General features: G+C 37.3%; 1 protein-coding gene across 15 annotated transcripts in view; it reads right to left on the minus strand.

The window, feature by feature from the left end:
• Npas3 (neuronal PAS domain protein 3) overlaps window positions 1-22,314 on the minus strand; it is an 869,823-nt gene that overhangs the window by 823,121 nt on the left and 24,388 nt on the right. The window contains exon 1 of one of the 15 annotated variants that reach the window (XM_074068185.1): window positions 7,362-12,869. The exons of the other annotated variants lie outside the window; for them this stretch is intronic. The gene's annotated coding sequence lies outside the window, so the exon portion shown is untranslated. Of the gene's footprint in view, window positions 1-7,361; window positions 12,870-22,314 lie in introns of those variants that run through there. 15 annotated transcript variants of the gene reach the window in all.

Below are 22,314 nucleotides of genomic sequence, written 5' to 3' on the forward strand. Positions count from 1 at the left end.
CTTGAAACATGCTGGACTAGGCTGGGCATTCCTTCGTCCTGATGTCATGCGCCAGCATTTGTCTCAGAAGACATCTTTTGTAGTTGTAACCAAAAGGCAAAAGAAATCAGAGCTGTGAACAGGGAAAGAGGGGGAGAGGAGGAAAACTGCTTAGGAAAGTTCACTCAAAAGAATTTAGATACAAACCTGTCTATTTTTATTCATTCAACATGCAGACTTTAAAATAAATAAAGCCTTCCGACTTTCATAAGGCATCGTGTGTATTTTCACACTATTGGTTTTAAAAGTACTCTCTGCTTTATGGTAATGTGCCACAGGGAAGTTAGCTATAGTTTCATGAAAGACGTTTTCATCCCTGACTGGCATCTTCTCAATAGCTGGGGCCCAGTCACACCGCTCTCTTCCCGGCAAGGCCCTCTGCGCGGAGAACAGTGCAGCATTCATAACTTACTCTCGGCACCACGGGGCAGCGCACAGAAAAGCTTCTCCAGCCTAATGGCTTACATCACTGAAAACTCTTCCACTTGGCCTAGGCCTAGGTGGAAAACAAGCATGCATGCCCCATTCACTTCTCCACCTTAAAAAAATCAAGGAAAACCCTATCCTCCCTAAAGCCAAAGACCTGCATTCCCACAGCCTGGTGTAAGGGAATCTCACCAGTGATGCCACAAACTTGCTTAAGCACCATTCATCTTCGAAATGATTTTTACAATCTGTGCCACTATTAAAAATGGCCAATAATATACAAAAATAACTTCAGTTTTTAATGGAAAATTCTTTGATTGGTGCTAGCATTGCCTTTAGATTTAGGTCACATTTTAAAAATGTACTTGACATACAGTCATGGAACCAAAAACCTCACCCTCTCCACTGACATCAGCACCATAAACCCTTGCACACACAGCTTTGCCTTGTTCCTGTCTCCATACTTTTCCTGATGGTCAAAGGAAATTGGCACACCCTACACATTTCTGAATATGTTATACTTTTCTAAATACCTGTGATTCTTTGCAAGATAGGTAGTAATCTATCCAAAATATTTTAAATCAAAGAGAACACACTTTCCCTCCTCCTCATTAGAACATGCCTTTTGAGGCTGAACCATAGTTCATGGCTTAAGAACATTTCACCTTTTTCCTAAAGCACAGGTTCAAGTATGAACACAAGTCACACTGGATGGGAGAAAACCCTGTTGCTCATACTTTCTTTTCTAAATCTCACAAATGAAAGGAGGCAGTGTATAGCTGGAGCTCTGACTGTGCTTTTTAAAATGATGCAAAATATCCCAAACTCCAGCTGCACTCAGATGGTCTGAAAGGCACACGGGGTTCTGCACAGTGTTCGGGATCCTCACAATAGCATCCATGTGGACTCCTGGAGCTGCTGTGACGATGGCAGCAGCACCATGTCCTTACTGCTGTCTGTCTGAATGACAAGGGGAAGCTGTGTCAATTATGACTTTATGACTAACGACTCACTCAAAGCCATTTATATCCTTGATGGTGTAAATCCATCCTTGCTCACCAACCATGACATGATAGAACTTTATAGCTTCTTCCAAGCCTTTTTTGTGCATTATGGAGACTTGGGCTGCTGCCATCCATGTTCAGAATCTGAGTCCTAAACATCCTGTGAAATGTTCATAGAAACTGACTGTACTCCTATGAGCTGGACCTCTTTTTAGTGCTTTTCTTCCCTTCCATGGTATGTTCTTTCTTATGAATTTGCTGATTTTTAGTTCTGTTTCATTTGTTTTACAAACATAATCCTTAACCAGCATATATGAAAAAAAAAAAAACCCAAAACCTCAGAAAGTCTACACTGAGAATTCCAAAAGAAGCTGAATTCCAAAAGAAATCAAATACCTTTACTAAACAGAACATTATCTCTTTGGCTTTAAATAAACGCTACAAAAAAGAAGCAAAAATATCAATTCCTGAAACACTAGAAGCTCCAGTTTGCATAGGAACTACCCAACATTGAAAAGCCAGACTCTTTCAGCATCCAAAGGTCTCCTCACTGTGTTATTTGGGTAATGTAGATTTTTATGACCTATACATTTCTAGCTAAAAAATGTTCAATAGCCTCTAGATTGCATTGCTGTACTCACTCAAGCCCTCCCTTAATTATGCAAAAACTTAACACTGAGATTCATAAAGATTACTCCTATAAGCCCACCTAGCAGACTTCTTTCTTTGTTTTCCATTTTCTTTATCAATATATATTATTTGAAGGTAAGCATGTCTTGCTGAGACAGTATTCTGACATGTCATACCATATGGCCCTCATAAATATCTAGTAATAATCATTACCGTAATTTAAAAAACTCCCATTATGAGAGAATAGATATAATTTGGTCCTCAAATTCTTTCCTTCTTTATGCACATTATACCCCAGACGTAACTGGTTTGCAAGATAGACATCAAATCAGAAAATCCCCCTTGCAGCAATCATTCTTAGAAATTAAAATAGATCCTGATCTTTAACTCATAGGAATGACTGCAGACTTGGTAGCCATTCCTTCACAAACGTTTTAGAGGACAGGGCAAAAATTCACAGAATATTCACATAACTAAGGATAATTAACGTCAACCATTTCCACCTTACAAAAGAAAATGGAGCGTCTGTTAAGAATGAACAATAAGGACATTATTTGGGTTCCATTGTGGTTTTTTTTTTTTGGAAGGCGTTCCCATCTCTAAATGTACATGCAAATCCAACGGTATTTCAGCTATCCCAATGTTATTCAATTCACTGGTAATGCTGCTGGAAAGAACTGTGTAAGTATGAGAAGGCAATTAAAACTGCTTTAAACATTATTTCCATTCAAAACACAGCATAAGAAAGGTTTATGGGAAATTGAAGGTGAGTACTTAGGAAGTTATTCAACTCAGATAGTCACATCTCCAAAGATCAATGAAATAAAACATGATAAAAGAATACTAGATCTATGTTACAGTTTATCTTTTCTTTTTCTTGTATTTACTTATTGCTTTTTGAAAATCTTCACATTATATAAGCTCTAAAATGGCAATAAGATTTATATTCACATCACTCCAAACTAAGTAAATGATACTGAGTGCATTATGAGGATGAATCCTTACTCCATTTTTAACTCCATACAAAATTCTCAGATATAATAGGAAGGAGGACCAAACAAGAGCTAGATGTGTATGCGGGGAGAACACCTGTAATCCCAACACTTCACGCAGGTTTAGGCAGAAGGATATTGAGTCCAAGGCCAGACTGAGCTGTATAGTGAGACTCTTGTCTTTAAAAAAAATAAAAAATAAAAAATCATGATTGAGCCATTCTAATACTGGTCAAGATTACATCTAAAAGTTATTCATCTCACTTGCAGAGCATGGACAACATAATGTGTTATAAATGCCAAATCTAGTCAGGCTTCACTTAAAAATCAACTGTATTAAACTATTTCTTTTGTGAATGAGTTTTGCTATACAATACTTAATACTTAATAATTCCATTTCATCCAATATGCATTATAAATTACATAAATATACCATAGAATCACTAATTTATAGCCCACCACTAGAGAAGAAGGAAACCAAGCACATATTACACAATTTCAAATAAACATTTAGATTTATAGTATTGGCAATGACTTTTGGAATAAATTAAATAAATAAATAAAAATACTGGTATGTATTTTTGGGGGGCAGCACTGGAGTTTGAACTCAGGGCCTCATACTTGCTAGGCAGGCATTCTTACAGCTTCAGCTCCTCCACCAGCTCCTATTATTTTTTTCATTTTTACAGGGAAGATTTGCACTTAATATTAATGTTGGAAGAACAAAAATAAATGAAAACCTACACTGTCAGATAAAAGTGATTACTTCAAAAATGAACGATTTAATATACATGAGTGGCCTACCCCCTAAACACTGGGAATATAAACAGATTATTTAATGCAATAAATCACTGCACCAATGTAACACCCAAGCACACATATATACAATATGGCAAAATCAGGAGTGGAAGAATTTCTATAGACTAAAGAAAAAAAAATTTAACTTTATCTGTGTTCTTCTAGCCTACAGTTAGCAGTAAAATGCCTATTGACTGGTTCACACAGTGTAGTGGACAGATGTAAGGAATTGCGCAGAATACAAAAGCATGGAACTTGGGAGCTACTTGGATTTGGAAAAGAGAAGATTGTCTCAAAAACTGCCAAGTCTCAAGTATAAATACGAGGTAAGAGATAAGTGTTTTAAGGAGCACAGAGAGATGATTATAAGGGACATCTTATTTTGGAATTCAAGATTCTGATGACTTATCTCAAGAGGAGTCTACCAGGTGGTTAGAAAGATAAAGTAGAAACTCAGGTGAGAGATGAGAAGAAGAGATGAAATGGATGTCTATCAGCATACAGCTGGCATATGACATTGCAGGAATGGCTGAGGTCATCTAGGAAGAAAGGATCAAGACAGGAGAAAACGGTCTGGGATAGTCTGCACCCTTACCTGATGGGTCAATGCAGTTTAGGGCACATCAGCTCTGCCCATCAAGAGGGTGCCACTGGAGTGCTTACTACCCTACCCCGCCCTAAAACAATGAAGAAAGATGCATGCTGCTCTAAGAGGTGCCCAAGAAACATCTAGGAGATACCTGCAGGGAATCCTTTTGGCTTGACAAAAAAGCTCAACAATTATTTATTTTTAAACAGTCAACTTTCTGAATATTTTTCCAATAACTTATTTTTCAGTAAGAATAAATATTAGATCTGCAGATTGTAATGATAAATATTATTTACAAAGTTCCTGAGGGTAACTTAAACTGCACAGATACACTGTGCTCAATACACACCCTGTTCAAAACAATTAAATGGCTGCCACATTTCACTCCAGAGGTGGACTCATTTCATTTCCATATTGGACTCAACGATCACTTTTCACAAAGTAGTCTCAAGATGCATGCTTCGTTTACCAAAGCTCTTCAGATGAAAGACGTTTTTGCAAATGCAAAATATAAGTTATTGTCATCATCATCATTTTTATTGTCCAAGGCATGTGAATGGATTTTACATCTGGTGGCTCTAAGGTTTTACCACAGCAGGGTGGCTGGGTTAAAAATATAAATTCCTAAAGCAATACTGTAATACTTTGAACCATAGTGACATCCAAGAGAGATAATGACTTTCTGATGAAGTGAGCAGCTCCACCGTGGTAAGAGGTGAAACACCAAACCTGGAACCTGGTACAAACCCACGGCTAACTCCTGTTGGAAAGTGGATAATAAATGACTGCAGGCATTGCTTAGTTCTGTGTGAGCCTCCAACAGCAACAGCCACTGCAGGCCCCAATGCTGAAGAGATTGAAAAGGGCTCTGTGTGTGTGTGTGTGTGTGTGTGTGTGTGTGTGTGTGTGTAGCTAAAAATTAAATTGAAATACTATTTTCTAAATACCTTCCACAACATAAGTGGCCTGTATCGTCTTTCAAGACAGAGTATCAGTTTATTTCAAATTTAGAGATACTGGCCTCGATTCAAATTCATGGCAGTTATAGAAACCAATGTTCCGTGCCTTGATTCAGGTGGCAAGCATTAAATCTTTTTCCGGCTGTCATGCAACAACAACTTTAATACAAATTAGCACTGCCAAACTCAGTTTCCTGGGCTCAGAGGTCCTTGATGCTAGCCCGTGAATTTTATTCAGACTTGTACATGAACTGTGTGCTCTTTTGAAAGGGTAGCATCTGAGAAGAAAAAAACGAAACAAGAAACAATTTAATTACTCCCAATTCAGTAGCCTAATTTAAACTCACTAAAAAAAATTAATATCCCCCTTTTTGTTATTTTGATTAATGTGAAACTTAATCATTATATTGTACAGGAGAATGTTCTTAAATGCAAATTCTGTTTCTATAACTGCAATCCTCCCTTCAAGCTGTTTATATTGAATAGAGACCTGTCAATCAATACTAATTTAAAATATAGTGCTTGGATTAGTATCTCATGGTTTGAGTCAAATCTTTCCAAAGCCCCCAACTCTGGGAACAACAGACCAACATAAGAGAACCTCCTCTTCTCAATACTGAAGACAGCCAATTAACACAGAAACTGACACTCAAACAACTTTGGGGTAACTTCCAGCAAGGGAAGGTCTGTCAGAGAAACATTATTTCAAGCTAGGAACACATTCTTTTTGTGTCTTAAATTGGTTTTTAATCAAGACACTCCAGGGGAAAACACAGTGATATGATAATTAATGATAGCTTCCAGATTTTGGGATATGTAGTATGTTCAAAATCGTGATCTCCTGGCAGAATGTTAACAAAGAAACTCTATATAGCCACTTTCAAATTGATACAGTAATAGATTATTTCTTTTACTTAAAAAAAGTTTTTACAAGTCAATTGGCCTGATCCTAAAACTAAACTAACCACCTAGTTTAATAGCTAGTTTTTCTTAATAGCCACTTCAAAACCTACACACTGAGCAACATCACACAAAAGAACCACATTCCAAATGTTGGTCAAATGGTTTTACTATTTCTTGATCTTAGAAATCCATTTTTTTGTGTGGTACTGAGATTGAACCCAGGGTCTTGAACATACTAGAAAAGTATTCTACAACTTGAACTATACTCCCAGCCCCAAGATTCAGTATTTTAGACTAAACATTATTTAAAAAAAAAAAGTTTGAAAAATTTAAAAGCAAAGAAAAGCTTGGGAAAGTGTGTGTCCTTCAAATGTTTATTCTACAATTATACTTACATATCACTAAACAGAGCAAACTAGGACTATACTATATTGCAGCCCTCAGAGCCAAAGAAAGAAATGTCATAATCATGCCTGTACATGTGTGTGGCCCTTTTAAATGGCCTCAGAGACTCAGAAGTCCAGAAGTCTGCCATGAAACAGGCACTGGCTATTACTACTCATGTGACCTTAGCCTAAGACCCTTTCTCTCTGAACCCTGCTGTTCTGCATTGTAAAATGGGAACAATGGTAACCACCCCAAGGGATCTGGGCAAGGATTAGATGAAATAATGAATCTAATTCAGTAACACATACGCTACAACTAAGTAACTGTACCAGTTCGGAATCTCATTGAAAAGTTACAACAATTAATGAGGTGGGCATTGGTATCTCTATTTTACAGAGGGCTCAAAGTTTGTTTGAGGACACATATGTTTTAGGTGCAGAGTCGGGAATTATTTTTAGGAGACAAACACCAATAAGCAGAATAATAACAATAGCAATAGAAAACATTTCAGTGTGGCAGACACTATACTAAACTCTTTAAGATATCATGCACTTTAATCCTTGTAAAGTATACTCATTTTATAGATAGGAAAAATGAAGCTTGGAATGGCTTAGCAATTTTTAAAATTACTCACCAATCACTTTTTGAGTCCTTATGATGTCCCAACACAAATACAAGAGGACAGACAGGACTTCTGACCTCTCAACTTCTGAAAAAAAAATCACACCTAAATAATCTTGAAATGTTGTCACCTAAGAGGTTGAGGAAAATATAAGCCTAGAACTGAAAGTCATCATTACCTGACATTATGTCTTACGGGGAGGAAAAAAAATCAACCACTTGAAGACCTTTCTTACTAATCCATCCTATGTTTCTCTAGTACACAGTAAAATTATCAATTCTAGTATATAGGAGAGAAAGCTGAGATACATAAATATTAATAGTCTTGGATGGAAGACAGGTTTTGAAAGTGAAAACAGAACATTTCTGAGGGGACAGAATGTAGACACCTAGTGAGCCTGAGTCCCTCAAGTACCAGAAACCCAATTTCCTCCAGGAAGAGTCTGGTGGCCCTCCCTCCCCACAGATCCATAGCTCAGAGGTCCTCAAAGACCTAAGATTTGCTAAGATTTATGGACACAGGAAACTTCCTACTCCTTTTCAACTTCTTATGCTTGAGACAGAAGTTTCCAGCCAGAACCTCTACTTTGCACAAGTCTGAGGGCTCCACACACATACGACACAAGCAGAACACTACTCTTCAAGCTGTGCATGTGAGCTCAGACCATTGATTTGGGGTAGGGTAGCTTGTGCTTGTTTGTCTCCATCCTGACTCCCAATCTTACAGAAAAGCCAGGACCCTCATCATAACATGAGGCACAGCCTAAGAAGCAGACCACACCAAAACCCCCCAGGAATAAGCCTTTGGCATATAGAGTCTAGTGAGTGACTACAGGCAAGTCTTATTATCTTCCCAAGTCTCTACTTCCTCATGTGTAAGATGGATCATGACAACAGCACCCACCTCAGAGACCTGTTGTGAAGATTAATGAGGTCATGAAGTACCCAGCACAGTGTCTGGCACATATGGGCTCCATAAATGTTACTAGTGGTTGGGTAAAATTTATTATCAGTTTAGTGCCAATTTTATCAATCTCCTCTAATTTACCCAGACCAATGCAGTCATAATGCTGAGAAATACCAGAAAAAGTAAACATTAAAATAAGAAATGAGGGATTTTTTTGTTTTGTTTGTTTGTTGTATCTGAGCCTCATATATGCTAAGCACATGCTGTGCCACTGAGCTACACACTATCACCTAGAAATGAACTTTTACAGTTAGAAACTGAAATGGGTTTCAAAACTCCAGGCACTGCCTGTGCTACACAGCTACCAAAAGGTTGACAATATTGACAGAAACTGCCAAGGATTTTTAAACCAGTAATTGTATGTGTGCTTTTCTTCTTTTATTGATGATTTAAGTGAATAAATTAGTTGTGCATGTGTATTGTATATAAGAGAGAGAGAGAACTTATAAAATGGTCTCATGTCTAGAAATACTAGAAAAGCTTGAATGAAAAAACAGCATCTTTGCTGTTTAAAACAGTCTGTTTTAAAGAATTAAAGACAGGAGGCAAAAATCTTGATGCCAGCTCAAAATAAGGGAAATGAACTATATTAATAATTATGGTAACAAATTGGGCATTTTAATTGTTAGAATCTAAAATACAAAGTTCTGCAGCAAAAACACTGGTTTTTTGTTTTTTGTTTTTTACCTTGACTAGATAAACCCTCTAGGACACTGCAAACAGAAGAGAAGAGTTCCAGCAAGGGTTAAAGACAAAGCACGAGTAGAGTTTCCAGAACATCTGCCTTTGTTCACATCCACTGTTGAGTGGCCCCAAGTCACCAACCCCTTGTAATAGCTATGGTGAGAGTCAGAACCCAATAGACCCAAGTTACCTTGATTCTTTTCTTCTGATATCTCAGGAGGGGTTTGTTTAAATTAAGGTATTAGAACAAATAACCAACTTGGTATACTATTTCTACCTGACATCCATGGCAAAGCCCTTTCCTCCTCTCAATCTTTCACTGTGCTCCGAGTGTATGCATATACTAGCAAAAGAAGCCTTGAGTAATGCCAATATCTAAATGAGAAACAATTAGGACATGATAAACTCTTCCACAGAGCTAGTACGGGCTATGGGTTTTGGCCTTGTAAATCATTAAAAACAGTGATCTCCAAACTTCCTTCATTGTACACCACTCTCAGGAAAGCACTTTCTATAACAGACTTTTCACACATGGGTACCACTCTGTTCCTAAATTGAAAATATGTACAACTAAACTAATATAATATGTATATTAGAAAACACAAAGAAATTTTAAAAGACAAAGTTAAAAAATAAATGTAAATAGAACTTCCACATATTCCCTTTCTGAACCAAAAATAAGTAATTTTATAAATTTCCTAAAGTACACACATCACATGTGGGTGACCCCTAATTTTAGAGGTCAGGAGCAGATGAGAGGCACAAGAACCTAGTGTGTCTTACCTGCCCTTGCACCTCACTTACTGTCTGCAGCTGTTTCCTAAAGTGGATCCCAGGAGTCACCTCAACAGAATTGTCTGGAGTATGTATGGGTTCCCAGTCTTTATTCCTGCCTAATTTAATAATCAGTAGGTCCATAAGCCTTCATGTTTATCAAGCTCCCCAAAGGAATTTTATGCCCACTAATGGTTGAGAGCCACTGATATATACCAATCACCAGGACTTAATTGTGTTTGCTCCTTCTTGGTTGTGGTCCCCAAGGAGGCCCACAGAAGAAAAAGTATAAGGTTACAGTGGGTCAGGAAACACACACATACACACACACACACACACACACACACACACACACAGCACCACCACCACCAACAACAATGAAGAAAATCACCTTTGATAAGTAGAAAAGCTATAAAAATGCAGAGCTACTGTCATTTTATTAATGATAGCAGGTACCAGTTCTCCATCATCTATCCTATTTGGAGTCTTCCTTTGAGCAAAGGACTTCACATTCCTCTACTTCAACATTTTTAAATGAAAACTGTCATAATAGTAATTTAATAATAAATTGTAAGCACCTTTCACTCCATCACATCGGTCTAGTGATTAAAAATAGTAAAGATGCCTCTTGAAAAAATCTTGTCTGTTGACATCAACAAAAATGACTATGACCATTTGAAAGAAACAACAAAAACAAGTCTCTTCTAGAAACTTAAAGAAAAAAAACATACTTCCTAAATAGAGACCAGGAATAATCCAGCTGGTAATATCAGTTATCTAGGCTGATAGTGTCAAAAGAGTTGATCTTCAAGAATCTTTAATCATTTTAGTGCTTGTTACAGACTTTTACACTAATATGGTTCAGCGAAAAGCTATCTTACCAATAGTATCCTCTAACAGACAAATTTAAAGATCATGACTGATTACCTACTAAATTCTGACAGATTACTTTAGTGATCAAATACTCTTCCTATATTTATTGTCATTAGTAACACTAAAAAAACCCTTGGCAAGTTTATTCTAGTTTATTCTTTTGTGTCTGTATGTTGTTTTTGTCTGGGTTTGCCTTTCTTTTACATCTTCCCAATATAATTTGAATAATACCATGATAATTAAAGATGATCAAGTGGCCCTGTTCTGACCATTGAGATGCAGAAGTCAGCTTGGACTTCTAGGAAAGCCTTTGCTTTTTTAATAAAAAGTTTGAAAGTACCAATCCCTCCACGTGCTCACCTTTTCTCCCTTGAGAGACATATAATGGGCCTGGATAATCATGGAGAAGAGGCCAAAAGAACCATGGGAGACACCAGTTCTGGCCAGTAGTTAAACCGATGTCAATGGTCACCTAACTGTATACTTCAAATGACGCAAAAAAATTAATCTATAAGCCACTACTTGCCATTTTTCTGTTATATGCAGTGGGAAGCATGCCTTAGTTGTCCCTTAGAATCTGGGGGCTCTTGCAAATACCAAAACCCACATATGCTCAAGTCCCTTGCATGAAATGACATATAACCTACACACATCCTCCCGTACAGTTTAAATGTCTAGATTACTTATTAGACCTGATCCTATGTAAATGCCATGTAGTAGTTGCTATATTCTATTGTTTAGGGAATAATGGCGAGGGAAAAGGTCTGCACATGTTCAGCTCAGATGCTATATTTTTTTTATTATTGTCAGTTCATGGTCGGTTGAATCCATGCAGAACCACAGATACGGAACCCATATTCCACAGATATAGAGGGGACTATCCCATCTTCTTCTTCACCACATTTCTAAATTCAAATTCAATTATTACCAAACATCTGAATTTTCTTTTTTTGACAGAATTGGGGGTTGAATTCAGGGCCTCACACTTAGCAGGCAGGTGATCTACCTGGTAAGCCACACACCCCCAAACCTTCTTGAATTGGTTATTTTTGAGATAGGGTCTCGCCTTATGCCCAGGCTGGCCTGGACTGCAATCCTTCCATTTGTGCTTCCCAGTGTAGTTGGGATGGCAGGCACACACCATAGCACCCAGCTATTGGTTGAGATGAAGGTCTCAAACTTTTTGTCTGGGCTGGCCTCAAACCACAATCCTCCTGATCTCTGCTGCCTCCTAAGTAGGTAGGATTACATTCATGAGCTTCTACAACTGGCACACCTGAATTAGTCTTACTCTGCTGACGTACCAAAGTACTTCATCTATACTTTAGTTACATCTCTCATATGTTACTCTTACCCTCCTTTTCCATGGAAAGTAAACTCCTCAAGAGTGAAAGTACTGTTTTGCTCATTGCAGGCCCTACAGAGCACTCAGAGCAGTGGCTGGCAATCATCAGTACCCAATTAAACACTTATTTTGTGAATTAAAGATAACCTCCTTTGTGACTTAAATGACAATAATCAAATTCACAAATCTCATGTACATGCCTGTGCAGATTCTAAATGACCATCCACTCATTTGTTCCTCAACATTAACTGGTCACTCACTATATGCAAGACAATGTACTGTGTGCCAGCAGAAGAGAAATCCATTCAATAGGCTTCTTGACTTCAAATAAAGTAATTTATAGAAAATAAAACTTTATATAGAAAGTAAAAATATACACATTTAAGTTATGCCCTAGTCTTATTTCAGATGTCAGCACTTGAAACAGTTATTTCATCTGGGTGTCCTTGCCGTTGAAATGGCATTCAACATTCAAAATATACTTGTAAAACTATAAATGGATTTTCATTTACAAGTGATTCCAAACTTACATACAAATAAAATTCTGAAAGTTCCTATTTCTATGAAACTTAGAACAATTTTTCAAACAAATAACTTTTTAAATTGTGGTTAGGTATCTGATCAAGCCCAGGTGCCTATTTAACCTTAAAGTGGCAGAAAGAATTATGAAACACAGAATCCCAATGAAAAAAGGAAATTTTAAAAAATTTATTTTTAAAGAAACATCAACCCCACTCTACTTCACTCCTTGTTTGGGTTTAGAGTTAGCTCAAGGCAAACACTTCAAACAGATGAATGTGTTCTTAGAATGTTTGCTTCATATAGAATCTGCTCTTTCCTAGACACTAAGAAATTTAATCACCCTTTCCCTGTCTCATTCTACCACCAAAATCATCCCCTTTCCCACCCTACAACCCCAAGCAAAACTTACTTTACCTCCAATATAAGGAAATAGGCAAAGTGATCAAACTAACTTGCAAGAAGACTGTTCAGGAATATCTACCTTCTAAAAGAGAGTAAGTACTAACACGAAAATGAGACACGCATTTTAGGTAAAGGAGCTTTCTATTGGTTATGGAGCTCAGGAACAAGAGGTCTTATGAATAAACAACTTGAAATACCCTGTGCAACCAAATCCTAATCCATCTGTCACTTCTAACCACTTCCCATTCCTGAACTCATGGTTCTCAGTGACCCTTCTAAAAACATATTTTGTTCAACAAAGAAGTCTGAAGGATCTTCCATGTGGCAAAGTGTTCCTTCTTTCCTTTTCCCCTTTCCTACAGTAGGTTCCACAGTAGACACAGCCAGGATTTTAATGAGGGAGAGAGTGATGGGTGAGCAAGGGCGACCTGCTGGATTTACCATGGGTCATTTGAAATTTGGCAACCATCTGTACTTACAGGGTTGAAGACTTTAATTAAAACCAAACGTGATTACAAGGAATTTAATTTAACTGTTCTTTTATGCTACAGATTTCAGCAAAGGCATTGTGTGTGTGTGTGTGTGTGTATTTTTTTCATTGAGCAAATGATCTTTAGGAATCTTCAAAGATGAAGACAGGCATAAAATATTTTCAATTTGAAACTAAGAAAAGTCTTACATTCATTCCCTAGTAAGCTAATAGGGTAACTCAAACATCAAGTTTCTTTGCCTTTAGCCCATATTATACCGGCAGTTTTTTACACAGCTCAGGCTAACCAAGAGTCACACTGATAGATGTCTGTCACCACTCAAAGAATAGCAACAACTGATTAAGAGTAATCATCTTATTGCTATATACAAGATTAAAATATTTCAAAATGGGTGAACATTCAGTATGGGCTGATATTGTGAAGGTGAAGTCATTATGGTGGGCTGTGGGTGTAGTCACACAAAAGAGAAATTTGTAGATGGAAGGGGAGGGAGAATACACAAGTAGAGATGTATCAACAAGCCAAAGAAAGCAAAAACTGCCAGCAAACCCAAAAGAGAGGACCCACTTTCCCTCACAACCTTGAGAGGGATCTTGGACTTCCAGTCTCTAGAATGAGACAACAAAGCTGTGTTGTTTAAGCAGTCCAGCCCTCAGAAATGAATATAATACGGTAATTACTACAACTGTTTCATATATGTTGTATGAACTTTCTAAACGAATGTTTTCCTTAGCAATAGAAAGGGAAGAGGAAAAAAACTATTCTTTGGGGATATAAGAGAAACTATGAAACTTTTGTAGAAGAATCAATTTTTTTTAAATTAAAATGAGGCTATTATGTCAGGTCTGTGGATGGGAGAATTAACCAAGTCACAGTGTTCAAGAACAACAGAAACTGAAAGCAGAAACAACAAAACTGACAGGACAAACATTTTGCCTTCCCTCAAAAATTGAGAATTTTCAGAAATTAATTTACCAATCTATAATACAGGACAATTGAAAAAAGTATCAAAACCAAATTCAGTTGCTTTACCACTAACAAGCTTTTAATTTTTTTAATCCTGTTTTGCAATTTTCTTCTGGTTTTAAAAATAATATTTATTGTTTTCCAAGTATCTCAATGTGTTTTAAAATATTTCTCCCTACAATTACAAATGTTTTTGTTTTGTTTTATTGGTGGTGGTACCAAGGTTTGAACATAGGGACTCGTGTTTGCTAGGCAGGTGAGTCCTTTTTGCTTTTAGTTATTTTTTGGATAGGGTCTCACGTTTTTGCTCAGGTCAGCCTGGAACATGATCCTCCTATTTAGTTTCCTAAGTAGTAGGGATGACAGGCATGTACCACCACACCTGGCTATGTGTAGAGATGGAATCTCCCTAACTTTTTGTCTTAGCTGATCTTAAACCTCAGTCCTCCCAATCTCCACCTCCTGAGTAGCTAGATTACAGGTGTGAACCACCTCACCTGACTTCAAATACTCAATGAACAGTTTTCATTTTATTTCTTTAAAGTCAGAGTCTCCCTGCTCTTCTCAGTTAGCCTCATTATATCATTTTCAGTTATTACTAACATGGCCTCATTTTTACTGATTTAGTTAAAAGTGGCAATCTTACTTGACATTATTTTCTGAGTTGTGGCAAGCACTAAAAATAAATTTTGATGCATCTTTTTTTTTTTTATAAAAGCTGTTCCTGAAGGTAAACATTTGTTTGTGCATTCACCTACAAATTCCACTCCTTGCCATTTATTTTCTGTCACCAAGTCAGGATCTTAACAATTCTTCAAGGCTGGCATCAATTTTATTTTACAAATAAGAAAACTGAGATTCAGAAGTGGCACAGTGGACATTTGACTCCAGTACTGATAGTTTTTCCTCCATTAAAAATTGCTTTTCAGTCCGATATAACAAATTCTATCTGAAGCTACAAATCAGCAAGTACTACCCATGTGCTAAATTGGAAGAGAATTTGGTTTACACAATTTAGTTTTAAACTAAAATTTTTTGGCACAATAGAGGTGATGTTTCCTCATCAAGCTTTGGGATCTTATGAATACAACTTTTTCCTAAGGAAACAATTGTGGTAATCAGTCTCCAAGATGGTCCCCAATAATCCCCACCTCCTAGTGCTTCATAACCTGTGTACTTCACACCTACACTGGACCAGGGTTGGTTTCTGACCAACAGAAATATGGCATGATATTTAAGATGAGTTCTAGAAAACTTCTCTTCTCTCTTCCTCCCCCCTTCTCTCTCTCTCTCTCTCTCTCTCTCTCTCTCACTCTCTCTCTCTCTCTCTCATGTCTCTCTCCTTCTCCCTCTCTTCTGATGTGAACCAAGTGCCATTTTGAGGACAACTAGGCAGCCTGTGGGGAGGCCTAGGAGGGAGGAACTGACAGTGTTAGACAAGAGCCACAGGAGGCTGAACTATGCATACAGAGCACCACAGAAGTGAATATTCCAGCCTCCACATTTGATTCCTACACCAGGAGAGGGCCTGACCCAGAACCAATGCAGGTAGGTCTCAAATAGTCCTGCCCCTCAGAAATGCTGTTAGCTAATAAATGTTGTCGCATAAACATACTTCTTAGGAAAAGTAATGTGGTTTAAAGTTTGGAAATGTGCCATTATTAAGTTTATTACTGGATTTAAGATACATGTAATCCATATAAACATAAAACCAATAAATTAACTGATATAAATACATATACAAGACACCAGATAGATCACCCCCAGAATTATACTTTTAAATATATACAAAATATTTGTATATATTTGCATTTTATAGCAGGTATATTAAGAATTTTAAAGTCTGTTTTGTTAGACTTCAAAAACTATCATTTTTTTTTCTCTAATTACATCTCTTAAACTTTCCCTGACAGAATAAATAAGCTACCTGATATGTAACAGATATGTCCATTAAATCTTCAGAATTTCCTCTGTTCACAGGAAATCTTAAAATCTTCATTGAGATATTTCATTCTCTATTTACAGTCCATTACATATGCATATTTAATAATTGGATTCTCTTTAAATTAAAGGAATGGACAAAATAAGGTGAGAAGCCAGGTACAGTGGTGCACAGCAGTAGCCCTAGCTACTCAGGAGGCTGAGGTAGGAGACCTGCTTGAGCCCAGTTCAAAGCCAACCTGGGCAACATAGAGAGACTCCACCTCAACCAAAAAGTAAAAAAGTAATGTGGGGTAGGTGCAATGGCTCACACCTGGAATTCTACCTACTTGGGAGGTGGAGATCAAGAAGATCATGGTTCAAGGCCAGCCCCCAGTCAAGGCAAACAAGTTAGTGAGATCTCACCTTGATCAATAAACGCTGGGCACAAAGGAGCACACCTGTCATTCTAGCTATGCAAGAAGCATAAATAGGAGGATCGTGGTCCATGCCAGGCCAGGTATAAACACAAAACTCTATCAGAAAAGTACCTAAAGCAAAAAGGCTGGGGGCATGGCTCAAGCAGTAGAGCGCTGCCCTATCAAGCACAAGGCCTTCAGTTCAAACCCCAGTACTACAAAAATTAAAAAATAATAGGGAAGAGGAGAAGTCCAGCACTTTGGCATAAAGAACATGGCATATCAGGTGGAAAACTGGGATCTGGAGTCCAAAACACCTGGGTTGGAATCATGGCTATAAAGTTTGCTGGCTGTGGGACCTTAGCTAAGTCACTTAGTTCCCAACTGGAGACAGTATTGTTTTGGTATTAGCAGTCGTTTTGTCCATATCCTGATCATTATTTTTACAAAAATGACCACTTAAGAATTTGCATTTTAGTAATGGCAACATGATTATTCTTTGAATATTGTTTTTCGCTGTCTCAAGGAAGAAAAGTGAAAAACTGAATCTTCCATTAACTATTGGTGTCTTGGGTATTCCAAACTATGGCTTCTCCCTGATCTGTTTTTCTTTTTTGTGTATCAACAACGACAGTATTAATTAGCTATGTCAGGCTATTGTCATATTGCTTGGTACTTTTACAGAACTTTAGAATCTATAAAGTACTTTCTCATGCATTATCTTACTAAACCATCTACTAAATTAATCAACCAGGTTGAATATTGCATGTTAATTTCAAATGTAAAATTAATTTAAACATCAAAACAGATGGTCCAATTCTGCTAACTTCAAAGTCGATCCTGACACTAGTGACTGCTGCTTCCTGGATCATCCCTCTTGGGTAAGAAGGATGGAATGACTGGAAGCTGTGACCCTCCAGGAGAGGAAGTCTTCCTTGTGCCACCCGTTCAAGTCACGTCCACTCCATCTTCTTCCTTCACAGCCAGAACATTATGAGGTAAAAGGAGAAACTCTCTTTTAAAAAAAAAACCGAGAACCCAAACTCAAAGTTTCTCTCATCCTTTTCTCTCCCATGAATTACCTCGGAACAGCCTGATCCACTATCTTTTTTTAACAGCTCATTATTTCAATTTGATGTCCTTATCTGCTGCCTTCTTTCCACTTGGCAAAGCTCCTCTTATCAAATGTTACTCTGTATTTAAAATCTAATAGCTAATATGGAGCCGATTATAGCAAGCACAGAAAAGACCCCATTTTGCCATTATTTACTAGCATTCTGAACTGTGTGCACTTTTAAAGCAAATTTTTTAGCTTTGGAAAGTATACTTTTAAACAATAAGAACTCTCAGCTGGGCATTAGTGGCTCACGCCTGTAATCTCAGGTACATGGGAGAGAAATCAGGAGGATCACGGTTGAAGGCCGGCCTAGGCAAAAGTTCAAGAGACTCCATCTCCAAAATAACCAGAGCAAAATGGGCTGGAAGTGTGGCTCCAGGCAGTAGAGTGCCTGCTTTGCTAGAGCAAAGCCCTGAGTTCACCAAGAACCAAAAAACCTTTCAGAAGAGAAGGCTATGAAATGATGGTGAATTAGAAAGAAATACGTACTTTAAAGCTGTGGTGTAAATTCCTAAGCATTAGTGTTTTCTTAGATTTCATATAGTGTTAGCGACCTACCTCTTGTTAGTATTTCCATTTAAGACAGTGTCATTATAAGCACATCTCTTCCTATTAAGACATTTTTCATCATTTTTTAATAATTTGTTCAATGGTTTGTCTAGCTCTACCTTTATGCTGATGTTGTTATTTGTAGGCAGAAAATAAATCAGTTGTGCTTATTTCAATTTCATTTTTAATAACAAATAATTAAAAATCCAGTCTTTATGTTTTTCAATTCAAACCAATATTAATCAACCAACTAATTTTTTGGTATAATCCTCTATAAGTCAGAGAAAATTCTTCAAAACTTTTCATCACTCTTGTGTCCTCTGCATCCCTTCAATACAGTAAGACCTTACACTAAATACAGATCCAATTTCTCATTAACACCAAGAAGCAGCATACTATTCTAAGAAATGTTTGTGAGTTCAGCTTCTTTTTTAAAAAAAAATGCTTCCTTGAACTCCATGCATACTGAATTATTGGGTGAACTTTATATTTGTGTTTTATTATTTAGGAGGATTTTAACTTGTGTTATACTTGATGCACAGCATATCATATGCTAGCCCATATTTGAACTTCTGATTCACTCTCTTCACTTTCTTACCTTTTATTTATCTCAAAAATTAGCATCCTAAAAGGAATGTAAATAAGACTATGACTGATTAGCAGAGTTCTTTATCTCCTAAAAGACTCAGTTCCTCGCAGGTAAAATGGGGATATGGCACACCTTCCTCAGAGGTTACTGCAGGACTCAAATGAGAGAATGTGTATAAAACTCTTAACACCATGTCTGAGACAGCTCAGTGTATACTGCATTCATGATGATGACGAAGAAGGCAGAGTGACAAGGAGGAGGATGGTGGGGTCCTGTGGGATATCACAGAGTACACACACTATCAATGACCAGGAGGCAACCTCAATTACAGATATGGAACAATTTATCACAACTTCCTATGTAGATCTTGTGAAAAAAAAAAAAAAAAGCAGAACCAAAATGGTAGCACTACAACTAGGTACAAACTCACATTTTTCAGAGAACTGTCATTAGGTTTCAATTAGGTTCACATTTTACTCTGAGTTTTAAACATTTGTTTTTGTAATGGAAAGAGTCACAAAATATTTTCAAATTTAAAAATGTTTATTTCAAGAACTGCCATGAAATTACCATTTGTGTGGGGAATTAAGCAGCACAAACATTTCTCTAAATACTTCCAGAGGTTTCTAACACATTTAAACACATATGTTGGGGAAAACAAAACAAACCCAAACACAAAACACTGCCATCAGGGTTCTGATGACTAAATGAAGCTGCCCTGGGACAGGTTTTCATCTCCTAGTCCTTAAAAGGTCACCACTAGATTTTACATAAAGTCTTTGCTTCTTCTCCTAATCCCACATTAAACACATTTGTATATATGAAATATGAATAAAACTCATGGAAGAATTGCTTCAATCTGTGTAAGAGACCAAAATAATAAATAAATTTATAACTGTGTTTAACTAATTGGAAGAGTAATAAGGGAATCCACTTCGATTATTTCTGAATTAATAAAAGTTGTAATAATGGATAGAATAACTATTCTAAAAAGAGTAGGGTCTGTAATTTGGCTGTAGGTTCTTGGTAATCTGTCTGACATGCTCTCTATGCCAGTTTCCTTTAGGGCACAGGAAGAAATAGGTCTTTGTAGTTCCCACTTGTATTTGAACTTATTTTTTTTTATGTTAAAGCATTGTTTTCCTTTTACTTTTTTGTTGTTCCAACAAGTATTCAAGGATATAAAAATATCTTAAGACATAGTGTCTCTATGGTTAACTTTACTGTGTCTATCCCAACTCATTACCTTAGTTTGGTGGTGACTACAAAGAATATTTAAGTCAATGAAAAAAATGATACAAATACAAAAAAAAAAAAGTAAAGAAACCTCTTAGAGGACCTTCTAAAATTCTGCTAAATGACTGATTACTATCATATGATCAACATATTTTCCTTCTTTTCAAAAGCTCCCTGACCCATACATAGAAGGATGGAAAGAGCTACATATTCTGCCTAATTCAACAATTAGGCAAAAAATGGAAATGGAAATTTGCATGAGACTCTAGACCTGGTGTGTCCCTTGTTCACAAAATGTTTATGCTAGCTTACGTAAGCTCCCTGACTTGAGTCAGCATATCCTCTTTCCAGCATACACTTGAAAAAATATAGATATTATCACTACATAGCAAGAAAACTTCATAATTTGGCAAATAAAGTTTTCTCCTCAGTAAACCTGAAAGACTCAGAATCTTGACATAAAGCAGTGGGCTGCTTTTGAAGAAATGAAGCATGCAACATTTCTAAAACCCAGCAATGTGAGCGTATTTGTGGAGCTCACACTGGAAGGGCTCACTCCTTTACTGTCACAGTCACAATTTAGTTTGTGTCCACAAGAACCCTGAACACACTGCACATAAGCTGCAGAAGTTTAAAAATAGCAAAATGACAACAGAATCAAAGTACATAAAGTGTTCACATATATAAATGTAAACACAGTTTTTTGAAGGGTGAGCTTGTTTCAGTTGTCTAATTAATATTACTAGACATAGGTCATTGCTTATTTTTGGACTCTTTATTTGAACTCCAGTTAAAATGTGCACACATACGCATGCACACACCTACACACACAGAGGCATACACACACACACACTAAATACCAAGTATCCCCTCACAAAAGTCAGGCTATACCTAGAATTAAAGGTTTTGTGGTTTGTGGGGCATATGAAGAAAGCAAAGGCTAAGGCACAAGAATACTAAGGCAGAAGTAAAACAGCACAAAGATCAGTCAGAATAAGTAAACAGTGAACCTAAAAACCATGAAGTCAAAAGAATGATTAGAAAGTTAGGACAAATTTCAGGTAGAGTTGTGGCTGTCACAGTTTAGCAGAGCACAGTAACAGTACCGCCATCCACACTTTCACACAAGCCTGTTCAGAGGCCAGTTTACTTTCTAGAATGTAGTCTGCTTCGCCTGTATATCCATTTGTTACCCACTCACTCATGTGGTGTGCAGTGCACTGAGCTTGTAGTGCATGCCACGAACTGGACTGATCAGTTTGGGTCCTGTACCATTCACTGGAGTCCATATCCACAGCCATGGATAACATGGTGCTGTGTATGGGTTTGGAGACCAGGAGAGAGCTTCTGGTTGGAAATGAACAGCTGCCATGTTGTCGGCATCTTTATTCCCTTTAAGAAGCCATGGAACTGACTGTCAGGGTCATGCAGGAAGTGCAGATAAGATGCCTAGGAAACTAAGACAGAACCCTGGACAGCAACACAACTGAGAGGAATACCAAAGCAACATGCAGTATGGAAGTCAAGGAACAGTGCCTCTCAAAGAACAGTGATCAGTAGTATTGAATGCTGCAGAGAGAGGATGGAGGGTAGAGAATGAAGTGTCTGTTGACGATAGGTGACCTCACATTTGGAGGTATACAAGGCAGCTGAATGTAGTGGGTTCCTGGGAAGGGGGCCTTTACAGTTCTAGAAGCATTCGGTTTATTTGGGGGAGGAAAACTGCTTTTATTATAAAGAATTTATAAGACAAGAAAAATCAAACTACAGAATAGGAGTCTTGGGTTATTTTAAAAGGAGAAACATACCTTAAAAATGGAAAATCTGACTTTAAGGGAACTGGTGATGTATATTCAGAGAAACTCTGAATAAGCCCAAGATAAAGGAGCTATCAAATGGAAGAGTGAAACTGGATTTTTCTGTACTGAGTTGGATTGGGGGGCAGGGCTGGACCAGGGAATATAACTGCAATGATTCAAAAGCTAGTTTCTACATTTCTGCTACAAAATGTCCTACCCTGTGAAACTGAAAAATTGAGGACTTCCGTAAGCCTATAATGCTTACTGTGATTCTACCACTAAATTCAGAATTAAGAGGCACAGACACCAGTCC

This window comes from Castor canadensis, chromosome 3, assembly GCF_047511655.1.
Source record: "Castor canadensis chromosome 3, mCasCan1.hap1v2, whole genome shotgun sequence".
Lineage (NCBI taxonomy): Eukaryota > Metazoa > Chordata > Mammalia > Rodentia > Castoridae > Castor > Castor canadensis.